The 19,724-nt window shown below is 38.8% G+C and overlaps 1 protein-coding gene across 7 annotated transcripts in view; it reads left to right on the forward strand.

Moving 5' to 3' along the window:
• LOC119647833 (neural-cadherin) overlaps positions 1–19,724 on the forward strand; it is a 1,165,868-nt gene that overhangs the window by 648,332 nt on the left and 497,812 nt on the right. The gene's annotated exons all lie outside the window — the stretch shown is intronic.

The following is a 19,724-nucleotide window of genomic DNA, read 5'->3' on the forward strand; positions in this document are numbered from 1 at the left end:
CAGCATATAGACTTTATCTCTCCGGATGTTTTCTCTTACATGTAATCTATTCGTTGACTGTCTCACGAAAAGCATGAAAAAAACTGGGAATGTCCTACAAGCCATTTGAATAGTCTTAGCTACCGGGATAATAGGTTCTTATTTATATTAAGGAGACGTTTTTCTGCTACTTCCTTTCCTTCCGCCGGAGCTTCAGATATGAGCACGTTTCGAGATAAATATCCGAGTAATGTTCTTATTTCTCAAAAAAGAAGATTTTGTTCAACGAAAGGCAACGGATAACTCAAGAGCAAGAAAGCTTACTCGTGTTGACAGAAAAATTTAACTACATCACTTTTGGGTATCTTTTTTTTCGGCACGACTATGGTTGTAGCCTGAAGTATTCAATAGCAGCGAAAAGAGTAGATTTATAAACGTGAAAATATAGGTATTCTCCTTGTGTTGAATGAAAATTTGTAAGGGAGATGAGAAAATGCTAAAGGACCGAAAACATTTCATTTTCAAGGACCAAAAGATCCTCCCTGGAGCTCTTAAGTTCCATTTATATTTATCAGATAGACATTTCTATCTCGAAGAAAACCTTAATTTCCATCGTTAGTATTCCCCAAAAGAGAGCTTGTGCGTTACTGTTTTTTTCCCTTTCGGTTCCTACTTTGCCTTATCGTAGGCAGGTCTTCAGTCCGAAAGGACCTGAAAATCGCCTAAATAAACAAACCTTCGTGCTACGAATCAAAAAGCCGTATCACATTATTTACGGTTGCTTAAAGCTTAATTTTAAAGTGATTTTTTTGTAAAATAGGGACTGCATCTGAAATCATATGAATGCGTGTTTATTTTCCGCTCCTAGATAAGGTACAGTTATGAAGTTGTAATACTTATTTGCCCAGAAAGATTTTTCATATTTCCTAGACGAGTTGACGGTTGCTTGGATGCTTGGGATATAGTACCTTGACTTAGTTTGTATTTATTTCTGCTCGACTCATAGTCAAACGCGAAGCAACCATCTGCCAAGCACGTTGGGAATTTACTCTTTTTATCCTTCCAGCATATCTCTGAACAAGGATTGTACTGCCATAATTCGCCGAGAATATTCGTTCCTCGATTCCTTCAACTATTCGGATCGAGGAGAGGTGTGTTCTTGGCTTGATTCGAACCCTTTTTGTGTCCCCGAATGCCTGTGTAAGTATCATTGGTTCATCGATGACCTTCTGGTAATAGCCGACAGACTGCCTTCATTGAATGGCAAGGATTTCGGAAACCTCATACATCGCATTTGGTGAATGGCACGTAGGCACCCTGGAATTTTGGATATTTTGGCAATAAGTTCAGGAAGGAAGGCTTGAAATCTTTTGCAAACAATTTCAAAGGAAATATAGCATTTTGGGATTCAGTTCCATTGTCGCCATGAATAGAGGCCATATCCCAGGAAAAGGTCTTAATCTCGACTGAAGGTGATGTATATTGAAAGAGGTTGATGTTTACTTTAATTCTCAACGTGCGATAGTTTACCTATTAACCACATCAGCGTTACAGACGACACCACAATCTTGTGTGTTGTATGTATTTTTGAGTGAAGTCGTTCTAAATGGGATAAATGTATTTACGCCGAGAGATTAAACCTCTTTTAGCTTTTAGCGATGAAAAATGTTCTTATTCAAGTCACAAGATTAATGGCTTGATGGTGGTTTGCATTGTAGAACTGAAAGCAAAGTGTTGTGACAAGAAGCCACAGGCGAAAAGGGGGTGTTTGGGGGGTTGAACGACCACAGTTTGGAAGGTACTTACATATGCAATGTCTTGTGGATGGGATTGGAAAAACATGGTCACATAATGCTTCTCTTTGTTTGCGTGAATTATATTTTTTCAGGTCGCTGAAACTAAGAACATCCCACGCGTCCAATTAAGTCGTGGGAAGGTCCTCACAGGTTTTCAAGTAATTTTAAGCTGAATGAGTATTCCTTTACGTACTCGTCTCGGAACCGCTCAACATAATATTGTAGGGAACTCTACTAAATTCGATTAAATTCTTTTTACTGTAATCCGACACCTCTGCCAGGTCATTAAACTTCTCAATTAGAATCAAAACAATCTCCCGTACACCTCGAGCACATCCTTTAGACTCGACAGGTTTTTCACTTTCATGTGAACAAACAAAGGCATCAATATTTCTCCTCAGTGTCTAAACGAATCGAAAAGTTTGTTGAAAATTTTGAAGTTGGAAACGTTACGGATCATTTAATGTGGGAATGAAGTTGAATTCCTATTTATAAACCTGGCCTTCTGTCATATATAAAGTGGGAATGTTGGGCCAGGAGTTAACTACTTACTGGGGGGTGGATTGGATTTCGTTTGGTACACGTGTATATTATTTTGGCTTATGAAAACATACATATATGTACGTGTATATATGTTCCGATATATTTAGGTATTTTGAAGGAAGGGTAATGGAGTGGGCCTTTCTGTATTTACTGACAAGGCGAACATTTGAGCCTAAATTTAATGGTGAATAGGTTTTTGTTGAGGGGGCAAGGAAATCACAATTCCAGAAAGGTATTGAGGGGAGCAATTCCTGATTTCGATATAAAATTTCATTGTGCGGAACTTGATGGCTCATTTAGTTCCCTCGTCATCATCATATATTGCTGGACATATAATAAACAATTTCAAAAAACATGTTTGTATTCAGCTAAATTGTGAATGAAGGATTCATTGGAAGCAGGCAGTCATTACGGTAAGAACCAGTTGATTCGATGTGGTGTGAATTTCTTTCACAAATTCGTTCTTGCATTGTGAAGGATAGTTTTCTGAAATTATTCCAATTTTCATTCGCCCAGCCAACTCTGCTTCATTAAAGGCATGTAAATATTAATAAGAAAATTCTAGCGAATGGTCAGCAACGTTTTGCATAGTCTGAAGCCACTTTCAGTGCAGACGTGACTATACGTATTCATAAGGAATTAGCGGAAATGATATGTATATGGATATCTTAGAAAATTCCTACTTCCTTGTATGGCTATCATTTCACAATGGAACTGCAGGAAAAAATGTTATTTACTTAAACGACCGTATTCCGCTGACTTTAGTGAATCCATTTTTTTTCGGTTTACCTGAATTTGGCATATATAAATATTTGTCTAATTAATGAGTTTACATGTACCGCATAGTCCTTCAGCCACTCTGTAAAAGCCAAGGTGGCCATTCTCTTTAATTTGTCACAACTTTATGAAAACATTGAATGAAATGATGGAGGCCCCTAGTCGTTGGTTTCGCGCCTAACAGTTGACATTAAGTATTAAAAGGGAACGATCTGTCAGGAAGTCCACTTAAATAGCCATTTATGAAAATTCTAGTTTTCGCAATATTACTATGATCAAAGCCCTTTTGAACTCCCACCGAATTTGGACACGAGACCCCTTGTGTGGTCAACCTTTAAAACCGCGCGCCCATTGTGACCCATAGGACACATCTGTGTCAGGCTGTTTCTGTATCAGGCAAATGTCTGGGTGATGCAGGCTCAGATATTTGTCTGACTAATGTCTGTCTGATGTGTGAGAGACAGATAAATTTTTTTGCTGTAGAAAGAGATTTTGTTTGAAACAGACATTTGTCCGACGCAGACATTTGTTTGTCTGATGTCTGAAACATGCACAGACATTTCTCTGTCTGTTGTTTGCAGCAGAACAGGGAGTTTATATGGTTTGGTCTACATACAAATGCCACGAGTGGCACCGATGTGAAACATAAAGAAATTTGAAGCCGAAAATGGTGTCCGCCAGGGTTGCTTCTTGTTAGCGAACTTTATGTCGCTTGACGCATTAGAAGCGCTATACCCGCCTTGGCTACTTTGTCTAAAATCTGGGATGGTAGCTACTCCAACATGCTCTTTCTGTATTCCTATGTGGGAGTAGCGCATAGAAAGTGATCATTTTATTTTTCAAAAGTTTTCGTCGACACTTGTCTGCGACTCGTCATTGAGATACGCTGGTCTAACACCATTTCGAGCAAAATACTTCATCTGCGCAATCGCTATCATCCCAAGCACGTGTTGCTCAGAAGATCAAGGTGGTAATGGATAGATCACACATTAAGGAAGGTGGGAAGGCTATCCCATGTAGTAGAATGTATTATCCTATGATGGCCGACGAGTGGGTCACCCCGGAAATACACGGCACAGAACGGTGGAGGAGTGCAAGTATCTCAGAAAATATTGGGTGAGCTGAAGCACATTTCAGCAAACTGTAACCGATGGCGCGTAGACGTGGTTGTCGCACTATGCCCCATTAAGGGGTGAATGGTTGCAATATAGAAACATCGAAACTCATAGGGAGTGCAATTTCAACACAATGGCAATTAAGTTGATTTTCCGGCATTGGATTTGTACCTCAGAGCTTTAGCCTGTTAATTCTGGCCAACATACTATGCGGAAAAGCGGTTTTTTGGGGGCTCCAGCAAGTCGCATTTCGGATTCACTCCATGGGTCCCTTCCCTGTCTCACCTATTTTGAGTTAATCTGTATACTAATAATTATTGAGGACCAACGCTCGCTCTCCAAGTCAAAAAGTGGCACTTGCAATGATGTTTCCAGGGCATTTTTAGGAATACTCTTCACGGCATCTAACGGGCTTTTCAACCAAAATATAGTTTTTGCAGTTTTCATCTGGTCCGCTTGTGGTTGCAGTACGAAGCAATGCCGAGTAATTCCAGCCCAGAACTGCGCAATGAAATTGCTTCTTCCATTGGCGCAACCTGGATGACATTCCACAACTGGTGTTCTTTATGATCGAAACATCAACGAACGTCTCATAATTAAAATTCACGGCAGTGTCGTCCGCCTGTTCGCACTCTATAGTTCTGAGTGTTGGGTGACTATAAAAGATAATGAATGGCGTCTTGTAGTAATAGCGAAGAAGGCGTGTCACGCCACTAGTCCAATGCAATATGGACTAGTGGCGTGACACGCCTTGATCACATCCAAAAAGAGGATATCCATGATCGGTATGGGATGCTTATGTATGATATGTTTTATGGGGTTCCTACAATATCCCTGACCTCTATATAGGATCTGTTGGATTTTTTATGGTAACGCCTCTACTCCATTTCCTTCAGAAGCTCCCCTATAGGGCCCTCCTTCTTTATAACTTACCTGTCATCAGTCGACAACCTACCATTAATGGGGATGTAAGCATGCAGGAAACCACACGGTGAAGAATTTATAAGACACGATTGTTTATCACTTCGCAAGAATATGAACTTCATTGCCGGTGGTGCGATATTCACATTGTCTTTTGAAAGATATTTTAGTTATTAAATTCTATGACTTAGTAGTAACCCCAGCGAATCACATATTCTTTTCCGCCCTAAGCAAACTTTGTTTCACCAAAAATTCATGAACTTAAACAAAGTGGATACTATAGTTATTAAGTGTAATCATATCTATTTCGTCATTTTCAGTTGAATCCTTAATTGATGTGACAAAGTACTCCAACAAATAACTAAAGAAGCCCAACTGGTCGGGCTATAGGCTACGGACGACACTTTTTCGAAGTTTCGGGAAGCTAGATGTACTTGTTGCGTGCAATGAATACTTGAACTACTGGGGTGATGCCACCAGTAAAACCACATTATATCCGGACTTATTACCGGAAAGAAGTATCTTTATTGGGGATGATTTAATTGCTTGCTTCCCGTTAATATATCCTGTTGCCTTTAGGGTCGAAGTTGAGAAAAGATTAAAAGAATGAGTATAATTTTTGATAAACTCTGAGGCTTTTCTATGGACACAAAACAGAGGAAAGAATACTTTCCCGAAAATCAATACTGGATGTCGATACGGTGGAATTCAAGCAACAGTAGGAGCGAGTTTTACCAACATTATATTACTCAAGTAATCGACTTTGCAATAACAGACGTTAGCTTTTGATCCTGTGTCGGCGGCTCGAATTCCGGCTTTGTCATCGATATATATGTTTGACTTTTTGTTTGTCCATTGCTATGGGATTCTAATTTGTATTGCTTAAAGTGCAGTGATAAATACATATATCTGTTGGTGTCCATCAAGCAAGTGCCCTCTAACCATTCCTCTTTGTTTTTGTTATGGACACCGTCACACGGGACATCCAGTGTCCAGCGCCCTATACACTGCTTTATGCAGATGATGTTTTCTTAGCATCTAATAGCAAAAATGATCTCGAACCTGGATGAAGTGGAGTTCCACAACTGGTGTTCTTTGTGGTCGACGTATCAACGAGCGTCTCAAATCTAAAATTTGCAATGTCATCCGTCCTGTCGCTCTCTATGGTTCTGAGTGTTGGCCGACTATAAAAGACAATGAACGGCATCTTGCGGGAATGGAGACGAAGACGTTGCGTTGGACTAGTGGCGTGACACGTTTTGATCACATCCGAAATGATGATATCCGCGATTGTTATGGGGTTGCACAGACCGTGGAAAAATTTCGAGAGAGACGCCTTCGATGGTATGGTCACGCAATTCGGGCTAACAAGAATTCACTTGCAAGATTGGTCTGAACATCGAAGTCGATTGTAAACGGCCAAAAGAAAGGTCGAAACAATGGTGGCTTGATATGCTGGATGGGGATTTAAAAGCCTCGAGATTGCATCCAGATCAGGCATTTGATAGAGCCAAATGACAAAACCGATCACCAATTTCATTATCTGCAGAATATTCAGGTGCTCCGAAAGCAAGTAAGCATTCCTCAAACTGTACGGGTGTGGTTAGAGAGCTAGGCCGTCGTGGCAGAAGATCGCAATTCAAATCTTACTGGTGGCAAAGGGATTGGCATCTTCACTGTGTGTCGGATAATAGTCGACTCAGAGGAGTCAAATCAGAATAATAATCACGACCGAGCACAGTGCTGACTACGTTGCCTCCTACAGGGTACTCCCTGCAGTGTGCCATTTCGGTCTTGAATCAAGTGCTCTAACACAGTTCAAGGCCTAGGTCGAATTTGATTATCGCGTCAACGATTATTATTATTTTTGTAAAACTACGCCATTATAATACGTTTTACATAATTTTCTTGAACGACCCCCAAACCAATTAGAGGAAGAAAGAGGATTAATATATTTAGAGAGTACGGTGCCTTCTTTTCAAGGATTCCTTCTTTTAAGTACAGAATTTTAGAGATGATTAACTGTTCACCTATCCCGAATCCTCTTACTCCATTTCCGCTTTCCTACCTTACCTTAAATTCAGCAGGAAGCCAAGGATCTTTTTGACGCCATTATGTTGTGCACTTAGTATGTAAAAGTAATTAATTCATAAAATCGAATTCTATTCGAAAATAAAAGCTGTAAAAGTTCAATTGCGTTCTCACTAAAAAGAACTCAATTAATATCGTTCAGCTCAAATGAGCCTTGTTAATGAATGTACACCTACAAGACAGCTATATTTCAACCGAACTCTTTTGAATATGAAATAAAATTTTATCATACAGAAAGCAAAACATGATTCAAAGTGCCATTTGTACTTTATAGGCTATACTTCTCTTCAGCTTTTAAAGTTTAATTACAGTGTGACTCATTACTGTGTTAATGATGCGGATTATTTGGTTTCAAGGATATTTGAATAATCTCATCCTACATGTATTAAATATACTTTCATGTTCGCATTACGAAATTAAGTTTGCCTTTATCGGTATTAAAAAAAAGTCACCGATTGCTCGAACAGATACAATAGGGTCGATCAATTCGTTGGTAAACATTCTCCTCTTGAATATGAAATCTAACGAGGGGCAAAGCAGCTTCCACGATATTAACGTACAAAATCCTCTCAATAGCTGGATAAAAATAGATATTCAGAACGGTAAATTGCCAATATTTTTTCCATTTAAGCAGAAGCTAGAAGCTTGATAATATCGGTAATGCCGAAAGGGTTTCATTCTTGGGAATAGCGAAGTTGTAAATGCCTCTATTGTGAGTGCTAACTATAAAGGAGTATTGACAGAGCTGTCAGAAGCTGAAACTTTATCGCTCTGTAAACTTTATTAGTAATAGTCATCCTTTGAGAGTTAATGAAATAATGGCAAATACTTCCTCGGAAAGAACATTACGTGTTCTACTCGCAGTTTTCAATTACCGTCATGTTTCTAAATTGTGTTAAGCTTTGAAACTTTCCCCAGGAATAACGTTTGATGAAAAATTTATAAGAGGAGTTCTTTTTCAATTCTATGTATTTAACGCAATGCATTTTAAACACCGAGAATTAATGTAATTTTTCCTGAATTATTAATAGACACTCATTAATAATGAATTACAGTTTTCAAAAAGTGTTTGCGCACTGGGATTTATCTATAAAAATTTACAGCTGTTTCTATTAAAGCTCCTAATAGAAACAGCTGTATTTGTATAGTTTAGAAATGTTTCAGCTATATTTATTGAGTGGATCTAGTAAGACGACTTTGTCTGAAGAATCGGTAAATTCTTCAAAACTATAATCTTGATACCATCACTAAAGTGCAACCGATAATGAAAAGTGGGTCTTAGTGATCTGACATTGGAGTAATTCGAAGTAGACCCCGATTTTTGTAACTTCTTTTGAGACGACTTGATTTTGACCCAATATTTTCAAATAAATGAAGTTGCACTACAATTGGTAAAATAAATTTTCAGGAAATTCAGACGAGACCCACATAAAAGACTACCCTAGGTTGCCGCGTACGGTGCGATCCAGGTACGGTGCTATTGGGCTTACTTGGGTGTGTAGTTCAAACTAAATGATGCACGCCCGAATGTTAATGATACTCTCGATTTATTCCAACATCATTTCGTGAATCCTTTATTTCAAATAATGTTCGTCCTTATTGAACAACCAATAAATTCAAACCAAATCATCTTAGGTCTCCTTTTGAATATCAAGTCGTTTGTATATGTAGTCAGGAATGTTTGATGGGTTTGAAATGAATATCTAATACCGAAAATCTGGGTAATGAAACTCCTTGGAAATAAACTTCCTAAACTTCTAACTTTTTGTAATTGTTACTATCATTTTAGGATAACTTATTCCTGTTTGCTTTCTGTTAGTAGTTTGGTAATTGGGTAAGATTTGTTCTATATAGGTATATCGTAAAATCTTCATTACTAAATGGCTGCATAGGTAACCTGTGCAGGGTCGGGTATAGTGAGTTCAATTTACCTGTCTAATCTCATAAGGACATACGACTTAAATTTATAGATAGACTAATAAAGATTATTTCTTGAAAAATACAAATCAAAGAAAGCACGAATTGAGCAAAAGTTGACCAACTCTATCCCACTTCTGATTTGATCGTACTTCAAACTTTCGGCGTAGCAAATTTGCACATTCATTACTTTACTTTGTTCCTCCTCTCATTTGAAAGGCCTAATGCAGTTTCGTTCAATTGACTTATTACTTCTTTGTACGGAATCTATCCAAAATTAATTCCCATAAATTTGTTTAGCTTAAGAAAATCTAAAGCCTGGACACAATTTTTCTCGTTCTATCTGCTCCGCCCATATTGTGTTTGCAATTGGGATTAACTTTGTCTTTTCTGATGCAGAATATTTTACAGCGGTTATAACATAATTTGGATTATTAATCTCTTATCAGTGATCATTGAAAAAAAAAAACTTTTGATGAAAGCGGTGATCTGGATTGTGGGGTCCTTTGGTTTCTTCTTTTGTAACATTCAAATCACTTTTCCCGACTCCATCAAAATTTTCTAAATGAAGTGCTTGGGTTTACCTCTGATGTAATGTTTGGGTCATAAGGATTTCCGGCTTAAATGGGTTACTCTAAAATTGCGTCAATTTGACATTCTAAAAATGGGTGCGCTTTTGATAATTTGTCCCTTCTATTGAGCTTGATATTGTCATTATCCAAAACCAGCAACGATTTAATCATGGCTGTCAGTCTTTTCCTTTCGATTCTTTGAACTCACAATGTGGGTGAGATATTCCCCTTGTTCCCTGTTCTCTGCCTTTCCAAAATGATCTATGCCAGCAAAAAGCTGGCCGATAAATTCCCGAATGCCTCGCTTGTCGATTCTCCAGGCTTAATACAAATTTTAATAGCCCAACGTTGCTCCAAATTCTGCTGCGCTAATTGCATTCACAAAAATCACTCGCACTGAACTATGAATGGGCACTGAAAGTCCTGGGGGTTCACCGTGAGTACCTGCTGTGTAGGCATAATCCCACGGTCCTCTTCGGACAAGGATTGATTTTATGACCACAATCAGAGCCCCGCCATGCAAGCACAGCGGTCCTGGTTTATACTGAGTGCAGGCTCAGCATTCATTCCAGTGGATGCGAGGCCTATCTAACACCTCTGCCGCAACTAAGGGGTACGGCACCGGAGCGCAACTCCACGCTTGAGCTCCGAGGAGCTCTGCCCGCGATGTAGGCATAACCACAACCACCATGAAGCTCCCACTAGGGGGCCAATCGCAAATAACCGGGCCGAGATTACATCCTCCAGGAATTCTCGTGGAGCAAATGCTCTCAGAGGGCCATCTCGGTTCCCATGGTACCAGATAACCTCTGGTGAGGCTTCGTCACAGAGCCACTTCGGGTCTGATCGCCCTCCTCGAATACGTGGGGACGTATGAATGGGTACTGATCAAGGCGCAAGCGTGTTGTTACTCTCATTTCTGCTACATATGTATGTCCTGGTTACCTAATTAGATGGAGTTCCAGTTCAGCCAAGAACCGAAAACAACTAAAATTATTTATGCAACTTTCAATTTCAGGGCAACCTTTCTTATAAAAACAAACAAACCCTTTTGCTTATGCACAGAGCGACGTCTTGCATAGCGAACAATTCGACATTCCCTGTTGAAAAGACGGTTATCATTGGGCAAAGAAATAATTAGTAATAAATTAGAGAGTTGGGAATGGCTAAAATGAGCATTTACCAATGCTTAAAAAGAGAGGTTTGCTGCTTCGATCACGTTGTGCTCAGAGCAAAGGCGAAACCGTAAGCCGCCTTCGCGTCTCATTTATTGACACTTGGATGTTGAACCTACCACAAGGGGACTTTGGACAAAAAATAGTGGCAGTAAATTGCTCTTTATTTGGTCTTTTCTGACATAAAGTGGATGTGAACTGAGGATCTCTCAATATTCGAGGAAAACTGTGCGTTTAAATTGTAAACCACACGCCTGGATCAAAATGTATTTCCATCTGAGTAAACAGCCAGCCAGCCGATAGGATTCCTCATTGCTAAATATCCTGTTTTTGAAATCTTGGAAGCAGGCTTGACAATTAAGAACAAAATCGAAAATGACGAGTTTATCATTGACACCTTGATCGAGAAGTTAAAAAAACATACTGTCTCTGGGATGTCGCAGTCAAAGCGGAGATAATTTACGACGGATGGCATCCTTACTTTGTGCGAATTTTTGGCGCTGAACTAGGACACTTTCAGCGTTTCCTTTCAGTACCTCGTGCCCTAGTTATATGGAAATGCCTCTTATGGTGGCTGTTTCCTGGAAAAAGAAAAAAGCAACAACTCCATTGCGGGTTGTACCATGCAGTAGAACCCACTAATTGATGATAGCCCTGGAACTGCCTGGCTCGGGACAGTGAAACAAGAGTGAGTTGGAACACGTTGCTAGGAACCAACAGTAATTTTGGGTAGGTGTGGTTGACGCATTATGCCTCACAAAGGGGTTTATTGCAAACATATATCGTGGAAGTGAATCTTTCCCATTACAAAGTCCCTAATTTGATCCATAGCAGATTACGGTGGCTTTCCCCGCGCAGCCAAGCAACTGTTGGACTGCTTTGTGTTTTTCTTTTTCTAGCTAAAAACAATCTGAAAGTGATGTTAGCCCTAACATTATGACGTCCCAACTAATCAATAGATAAAATTGGTGAGAACAATTGGGAAACATTTTTTGGACTAAAAGGTTAATTTCAACTTTTTGAAAAATCGGTGGACAGCCTCAATCTGAAACAAAAATTGAATACTGACCCCATGTTATTAGCATCTCGTCATTTACTTTGTTTTTTTGAAAACGCCAGGTTGCGAAGTTACAAGGGCTTTCAAAAATGTGTGCCCAACAAAGTAGCTTCACTTTTGATTTCCACATGGTCGTATTCCTTCCTGCATTATTCTGCCTTTTGTCATTTTTGGAGTTCTGTTTATAGTCAATGATTTTCAGTCGCCTACATGTTTTTCCAGCATCCGAACCACAATTATTTGTAACAGACTTTAAAGCCAAAGTTTAGCCTTATTGAAAATCAAATGAGCAAAAATGAGAAAGAACTGTCTGGATGTCCTGTGCTCCACAAAGGAAGGAGTAGGAGCCATTTTAAATATTATAAATGATAGATTATCTACAAATGTGTATATCTCTGAATTCAGGTGTGGGAATTAATCATTGGAATGGATGGTGTACTCGAAATGGAAATTAGTTTTCATCAAACTCTTAAAACTTGGGTCTACCCTTCTTAAAATATCACTCAAAAAAAAAAAAAATGACGGCATGTAGATTGGTGAAAATACTCAGATCGGAAAACGTGTGCGCCTATATACCTCATCTCCCTAAGATAAATCAGGTTCAACCAGCTAGCTTGTGTTCAGTTTCACTCTGACAAACATCCATGATTGGATATTTGGTCTATGGGTTATTTCTAATTGATTGATGATGGTAGGGGCTTGGAAGGTTGGCAACTTGCGGATTTGGCTACTGAATTTGGGAGGGGTGACTTTTGCATGCTTCGACTCACCAAATTCTGTAAGAAAGTCAAATGAGCTTATTGTACCAATCCGACCCCATATGGATGTCATGATACCGAGCCATGACAGATAAGTTAAAAGACAGCAGACCGGTTTTTAAACCCTTTGCATATTGAGAGAAGAAACACCTAGTGCTAAGGCCACTAGTTTCAGTGGACGAAGGGGCAAGTTCGCTGCTTCTAAGTTCATCCGAGAATCGCTGTCTGGGTAAAACTCAATAATCGGAACTTCCGGTTTGTATTCGTCTTGCGTTTGCCTCTCTGCTGTGAGCTTATCATCTGCATAGTGTACGGTGTGACGATAATGAAACTGAAGCATAGTTTGACTGTGGATGTCATACTCCACTAAAAAGTGAACCACTAAAAGTGAACAGCGAACACTATGTAATTGGTAAAGGTTTAATACTCTGAATGCCTTGCTTGTTCTTCTTTGTTAACTTAACGCTGAAGAGGGGCGAAGATGAGACCATTTTTGTACGCCAGAATCACAATAGAGGCGACAGTGTATGCTAATCAGAGATTGCGGAAGCAACCTTCAACTGAGGAATACTGATGCGGCAGTAGCGGCAATGGGGGGCATACAAATTAGTTAATAATTTGACTGATGGTTCCGTCTAGGACAGAGGCAACTCCTCAGTTGCTGCTTGACCTCTGCCCTGGAAGAAGCGTGTACGAAAGTAGCGACAGGTTGTAATCGCTCCATTTATATATAATCGCAAACACCACATGAGTGGGAATTATTTTGAAGTGAAATCTGTCGTAAGTTCAAATCTAAACCAGGCCGAAGTGAATTTGACCGATTCGCCATCAAATGGATGCGGACTCAGGACTCCCAGTATCCTCAACAAAAAAATAGTTAATAATTATCAGAATGGAGGACAAAAGAGGAATCTATTGAGATAGTGGTCGCTCAAAATTTGTTGTTCTACTGATTATAGATTGCATTTTTTTTTAGTCAGTAATGTTCGTTTTACTTACTGAATAAGGACTATGCATTCTTCATTTAACTTTCCGTTCAAATATCATGTCTGAGCTTCGGAGCTGACGGCATGGAAATAAGATACTGCACTAGATACACTACTTTGATGTGTAATTCATCCATTTACTATCAATGAAGCCTTTTTTTAGCCATAGCAATCCATGAAAAAAAGTTAGTAATTGATTTAAAAATGGGTTGAAACTTCAAACTTTTTATACCCTCACAAACAAATATTTAACACTGTCCGAATAGCGCCACAGAACATCCAATAAGCTTGCTGAATTCGTTACTTACCAACCGTAAATGCAAACGTATGCATGATGAATTGTAGCCAACTACGTCTATGAACATGGCTGGCCCGTAATCCTCCAGTTCAGCTATTATTTACACTTGAATGATAGATGAGAATAGTGAACTCGCTTCCAATTTTTGGTTGTTAATCAGCTTTCATCACGTTCTTTCCATGAATATCCATGCGTCTGTCTAGGCTATTCGGACCCGAAAGAGCGCATTGAACTGGGTAGTAATAGTTTTGATCCTGTATTTGCATAGTGCATCCTCTACCTACTCGTTGGTTGCCAAAACCAATGGGATTTAGCTAGGATGAGGCGGTTTTGCTTTGTGAAATTGCCCGAATTGTTGTAAATGTGCAACGGTAAAAGTTAGAGAAATGATTTCCCAATATGAGGAATGAATCGTTCGAATCATGCAGAATGGCACGTATTTTTGATTATTGTGATGCATTTTTGGAGGACAATATTGAATCCCTTTGGAATGTGTGTGACAAATGCGCGAGATATAATCAAAATTAAATGAAATAACTCATGTGAGGGCTTTGTTTTACGGCTTAGTGGCCCTAGTTATGACGCACATAAGTAGATTTAGATTTTGAAATCTTTGTAATGAGATTTGTTAATGGACAGTGCTCGATTTGAATTGTTCAGCTCTGCTAGGGATGGCGATTTTCAATTAGAAGCGAAGCTAAATGAGAATAAGCCTTGTAATCTGAATTCTGCTCGTTGCTTGTTTCCACCGGATTATCAAGTGCCGGTTATGCGCCAGCGCCTTTTGTCTGTTGGGCCCAGCGTCCCGGGCCTAAGAAAAAATAAATGAAAATATATTAGCAAAATCAATGCGGCTGTAATCGCGGATACTATTCTCCTCCAAATTGACTTTTCTCCCAATTTGGTTAATCCAAGCAAAACCAAGTGCCTATGCTTTTACCTGGAAATAAAATTTTCATCAACCTGGCCGGAGATATCACCTTTCTGCTTTCCTTTTCGGCTGTCTTCCCGGAACTGAAACCAATATCGAACTTGGTAACAACTTCATCAAATACCCTTGTTCGAAAAATAATTTGAATGTCGTTGAGAACGTAATTGAAAACGTGTACAATTCCAATAATGGATTTGACTTCGCTGCCTGCATGTACTTTTCAGAAAGGAATCAGCACGTACCGGGGTTGCTCTTTTCTCCTTGCGGCAGTTGTTTAGATTTCTTCTTTTGGGGGTGACTTTGTGCGTTTATAATTGGAAACAGTTTGTTGCGAAAAAACGGATGATATGTTTTTTCTAGCGTATTAAGCTCGTTTGGAATAATTACGATGGTTTAACACAGGCATTCATGCGAAGCTTTAGTCGATTGATTTCCGATGTTCAAGCCGTTATCTTGCAAAGAAAACCGTGGCTGAAGCAGATTCGGAATTGCCAGGACAGCTGTAGGATGAACTTCCTAGCCGGAATAACCGGGATTTTGACTTTAATGTAATTATTGCAAGAGTGCTTACTTGAATCGTTGCCTTGATATGCTATTTTATATAATTTACAGGGTGAACTCGTTCTCCATTAGCTTCTACTATCCTGCAGAAGCCGAACGAAAACGAAGAGTTGAATAACCTAAGAATGGTGGCCCCAGAATAATGTATATTTGCTACTACAATCTGAGTCAAGCGCTTAGTTGCAGCCAAGTGCTGATATGAGGAATGCCTTAATAAATGGGATACGCTTGGTTAGCATAATAAGGTCAGAATACTCTGGGTTCCTGATCATATTCGGTTAGAAGCTAATGGAAAAGATAGTGGCAGAAACGCCGCTATCCGGACCAGAATCTTTTGTAAATCCAGGAAGAGTTCATGGCTATGGTACTAACTGTGAGTGAAATACCGCAAATAGAATATTCCAGCGTGCCCAGGGGTGGATATGAGCTAAAGAGTTTGCAGGATTGTTTAAATCTCAAGAAGAAGAGCCTTAGGATTATTGTTATTTTTACAATCTGTGAAAGCTACGGCTATTTGCGGATACTATCTTCAGATTTTGTAAAGGTAGTGATGAAGCCCCCATACATATTCTGAGCCAATTCCGTGCCGGTGCTTTTGCAAAGTAGGCTAATTCACCTGAGAGAATACTTGGAAGTAGGAAACATCTGTAAATTCTTGTCAGTTACACGCTTGATCGACATGCTCTAGTTAATAGGTACACTATTACCAGTTAAAAACACAATAATTCGTTTTAGGGTGTAGGTACAACTTCCCTTAGCCTTAAGGAAATTTAGCTGAAACCGATTCCGTTATCCTTGGCTATTCTAATATCAAGAGGTCAAAAAGCCTTTTCGCTAACGAAATCGTATCCTGCTTTTGAAGAGGTGTAAATAATAGCTAAAGGACCTGAAGGTATATTTATTTTTTGAGATGTCGATAAGAAAACCGATGGATTCTCAAAAATCTAAGTAAAGTCAAAGAATATATCAGCAGTAGGTGGATGAATTTATTCAACCTATGTCAAGTACTCTTAACCGAGAAATTAGATTCCTTTATTTTTTTGTCACATTTTCTTTTCTTTTTGATTCCATTGAAATCTCTAACCACTGAAAGTAGATTTTCTAGTTAAAAATAAAATAGGCTATCGTAAAAGTCAAAAATGTTTTCTGAAGACTCTCAAGTTAACGTGAAATTTTTTTCCAAATTGAAAAAAAGATGTTATTCTTGGTAAAGCGAATTAAAAGAACTGTATCCCATTCAGACTTGCTTCGTGTGCGTCTATCCTTTTATTTTCTAGAGAGTCAACCAATCAGTCACATGCTTTGTTGGAAAGACATTTACTAATCTACTTCTCTCTATTTGCACACTCGTTCCTTCACTCTAGCCAGACGAGTTTCATTCACTATCGGAGAACTACTACTTTACACACTCAAGCATCACTTCAACCCTTTTCTGAGACAGATCTTTTGACGTACACTTTCCTACCTTCGAACTTGTATTAAAATGTTCTCCTTAAATCTTACATGAGTGAAAAGAATCATTACTTCTGCTAACAATGAGTAATATCAATTCATGTCATAGGAGTTTCTAACGTGTCTCCGCCGTGGGGAGCAAAAGTGAAATATAGCACCAATGACAGCTATATTCCGCATGTTGTAGCTTTACTTGCACTTCAGCGTGTGTTTTGTTCCCTTCTTAATAAACGTCTCCACTCGCAGAATTTCTGGGAATGTTTTTCACTAGCGATTCCTTTCCGGGACGAAGGGAGAGGCTGCCGTTATCACCATCGGTGAAAACAATGGTAAGACAATCGTTCAACCTGTTCATATGTGTTTTTGGATTGAAACGAACAATATGACGGCAGGTATTTTTTCTATTCCAAGCTGTAGATATAGAAGGAGTGAGTGGCGAAGATATGGCATATGTATATAAATTTGGAAAATAGGTTAGAAAATATATCATTCTAACGCTTTTTCTGGTTGAATGAAGAAGGAGTCCACCTTGAGGCGAGGGATGAGAAATAGAAATAGAAAATGGGGATTTTGTTTTTAGGGCAAAATTATTTTTGGTCGATTGTCATTTGGGTTGAACGTATACCACTCCCAAATATATTCCTATCTTTAGAATTATTGGGGAGAAGTTAAGGACCCATAAACTTTGCAAATCAAAGAATATTTTTTTTATTGTTTTGTAAAAAAATATAACTTTCGTAATGTAAACGGGAGAGCTCAGATGCTTTCCTTCCAATTGTGTTGTATGTTTGGAGAATGAAATGATTTAGATTTTTTATATTTATAAAAAAAACAACGGAGCCAAATTTATCAACTAAGGATACTGATAGCAAGATATATTCACAATTTGTGGTGTCGCCTTATGTAAATGTCTACTTTTGAAGCCCTCGCTAAGACAATAGATCTGAAAAAAGGTATGAATAGAAAGCTCTGCAAAACGGGAGGTTAACTTTCAGTACTGTATCAATAGATAACCATAATCTGGGTGAAAAATTCAAATTAATATGTAGAATTTATTGTAAGATACACGTGCAAAACACCACGTAGGTAAAAAACCGATTGTACTTTATCAACTAATGATGTTCTAACTTTCGTTGGTCCTAGGTCGCCTCCTTTGAAGTCTGTAACATTGAGCTTAAATATTATCGCACATTGGTCTTTTTTTATTTTGTAGTTTATCTGTGCTACAACTTCAGATACAATCAGACGTCGGCCACTTTCACGAACGCTCCACAGCAAAAGGTAAAAATCTTGAAGAAGATCAAGAATTTTATACGGCATCGTTGACATCTTTGCTGCTTCATGCCATTCCAGGACTTCTCGAGAACCCTAAACTCCTCTACTGCTCTGCGTGACGTGTTCATGGTATAATTTACTCGTTGGTTATTTTCAGATTTAGTTGCATGTCATCGCCAGCAATGGAACTGTCATTCCTTCTCAAAATGTGACCTATCTACTGCCACTTCTTCCTCTTAATTAATGCATCTACCGGTACATGATCCGTGTGCCGATATAATTTTTCATTCGAGGTTGTGTCGAGCTACAGCACACCCATGCCTTGGTGAGAACAGGAGGTAAGGCATTTGAGTAAAAGTGGTTCCCACTTTCTATAGGCTGCTTCCATATAACAGCATAGAAAGACCATTGGATTGGAACAAACTCAACTCGATGGTGGTGTTGAAGGATATGCATTTCAAGATTTTTGACAAAACATCGAAATCAATGTCGTTCAGTAGACAACGCTACAAAGGCAGAAAATTTAATCGATGCTCTGGGCTCTTCGCCCATTATTACATATATCTTCACTTAGACTCTACTTTTATCTCTTTCTAAATCTGAAACCATCTGGCCCAGCTCCATAACTAGGCGAGAGAGTAAATAGATGCCGGGAAAGATATGAAATTCAAAGGATTCATGAACAAGTGGAGGCAATAAGTCCATAAGAAGACTGCCGTGACCGGCAGTTTTGTCTAGATAGTAGAAAAGATTTCATTTTTGTCTGGCGAAGTAGTCAGTATTTGTATATTTCGTTGGCTTGCCATTTTGTCCACTAGAGGTAGAACTTCATCCGATGTGAGACAGTTGAGAGTCGTTGTGAACAGTTGTTTTCACCTCTTAAGCTGCTTATTATCGTTCTGTAGCACAAAGCAAAATTGAGATTCTATCTGTATTCATAGTTTTCGAGAAGCAGGTAGCAGAATAAATTCTTCAGTCACTATCTCAGGGGCATGAACCTCTCGGTTGAACAAGAAGTACGTTCAGCCCAGGTGGGGTCACGGTCAATCAGATAATAATAACTCATCTTTCCTCCGATCTCAAAAGAAGTTGTTACTGTCTATGGAGGAAGTTAAAAACTTGCTTGAAAGGCAAAGGAGGAGTCATCCTATAATCCTATCTGGCAAGTTGGTATTACCGCAAACTCAGCTTTTTATCGCTGCTAAGTTCTAGCTACCATTTAACCTCGAATAGAACTGTTTTCCTTAAGTTTTCATGCTGATTGATTTGTTTCGTTTTTGACAGAATGATTTTCACGAATACACGAATACTTCATCAGAAGTAGAAGGAACAAACAATGGCTTCTACATTTTCAAAAATTCAAAACACATGGAAACTTTTTTCTTATTAAATGACAAAAATCGTTGAGGAAGTTTAGTCATAATTGGGCTTAATATGACTAAACTAACTTCCGTTCTTCAATTTTAGCGTATAATGATTATACATTTTGAGGTTTTCATTGATTTAACTGTCGACCTACG

The sequence above is a fragment of the Hermetia illucens genome, chromosome 1 (assembly GCF_905115235.1).
Source record: "Hermetia illucens chromosome 1, iHerIll2.2.curated.20191125, whole genome shotgun sequence".
In the NCBI taxonomy this organism is placed as follows: domain Eukaryota; kingdom Metazoa; phylum Arthropoda; class Insecta; order Diptera; family Stratiomyidae; genus Hermetia; species Hermetia illucens.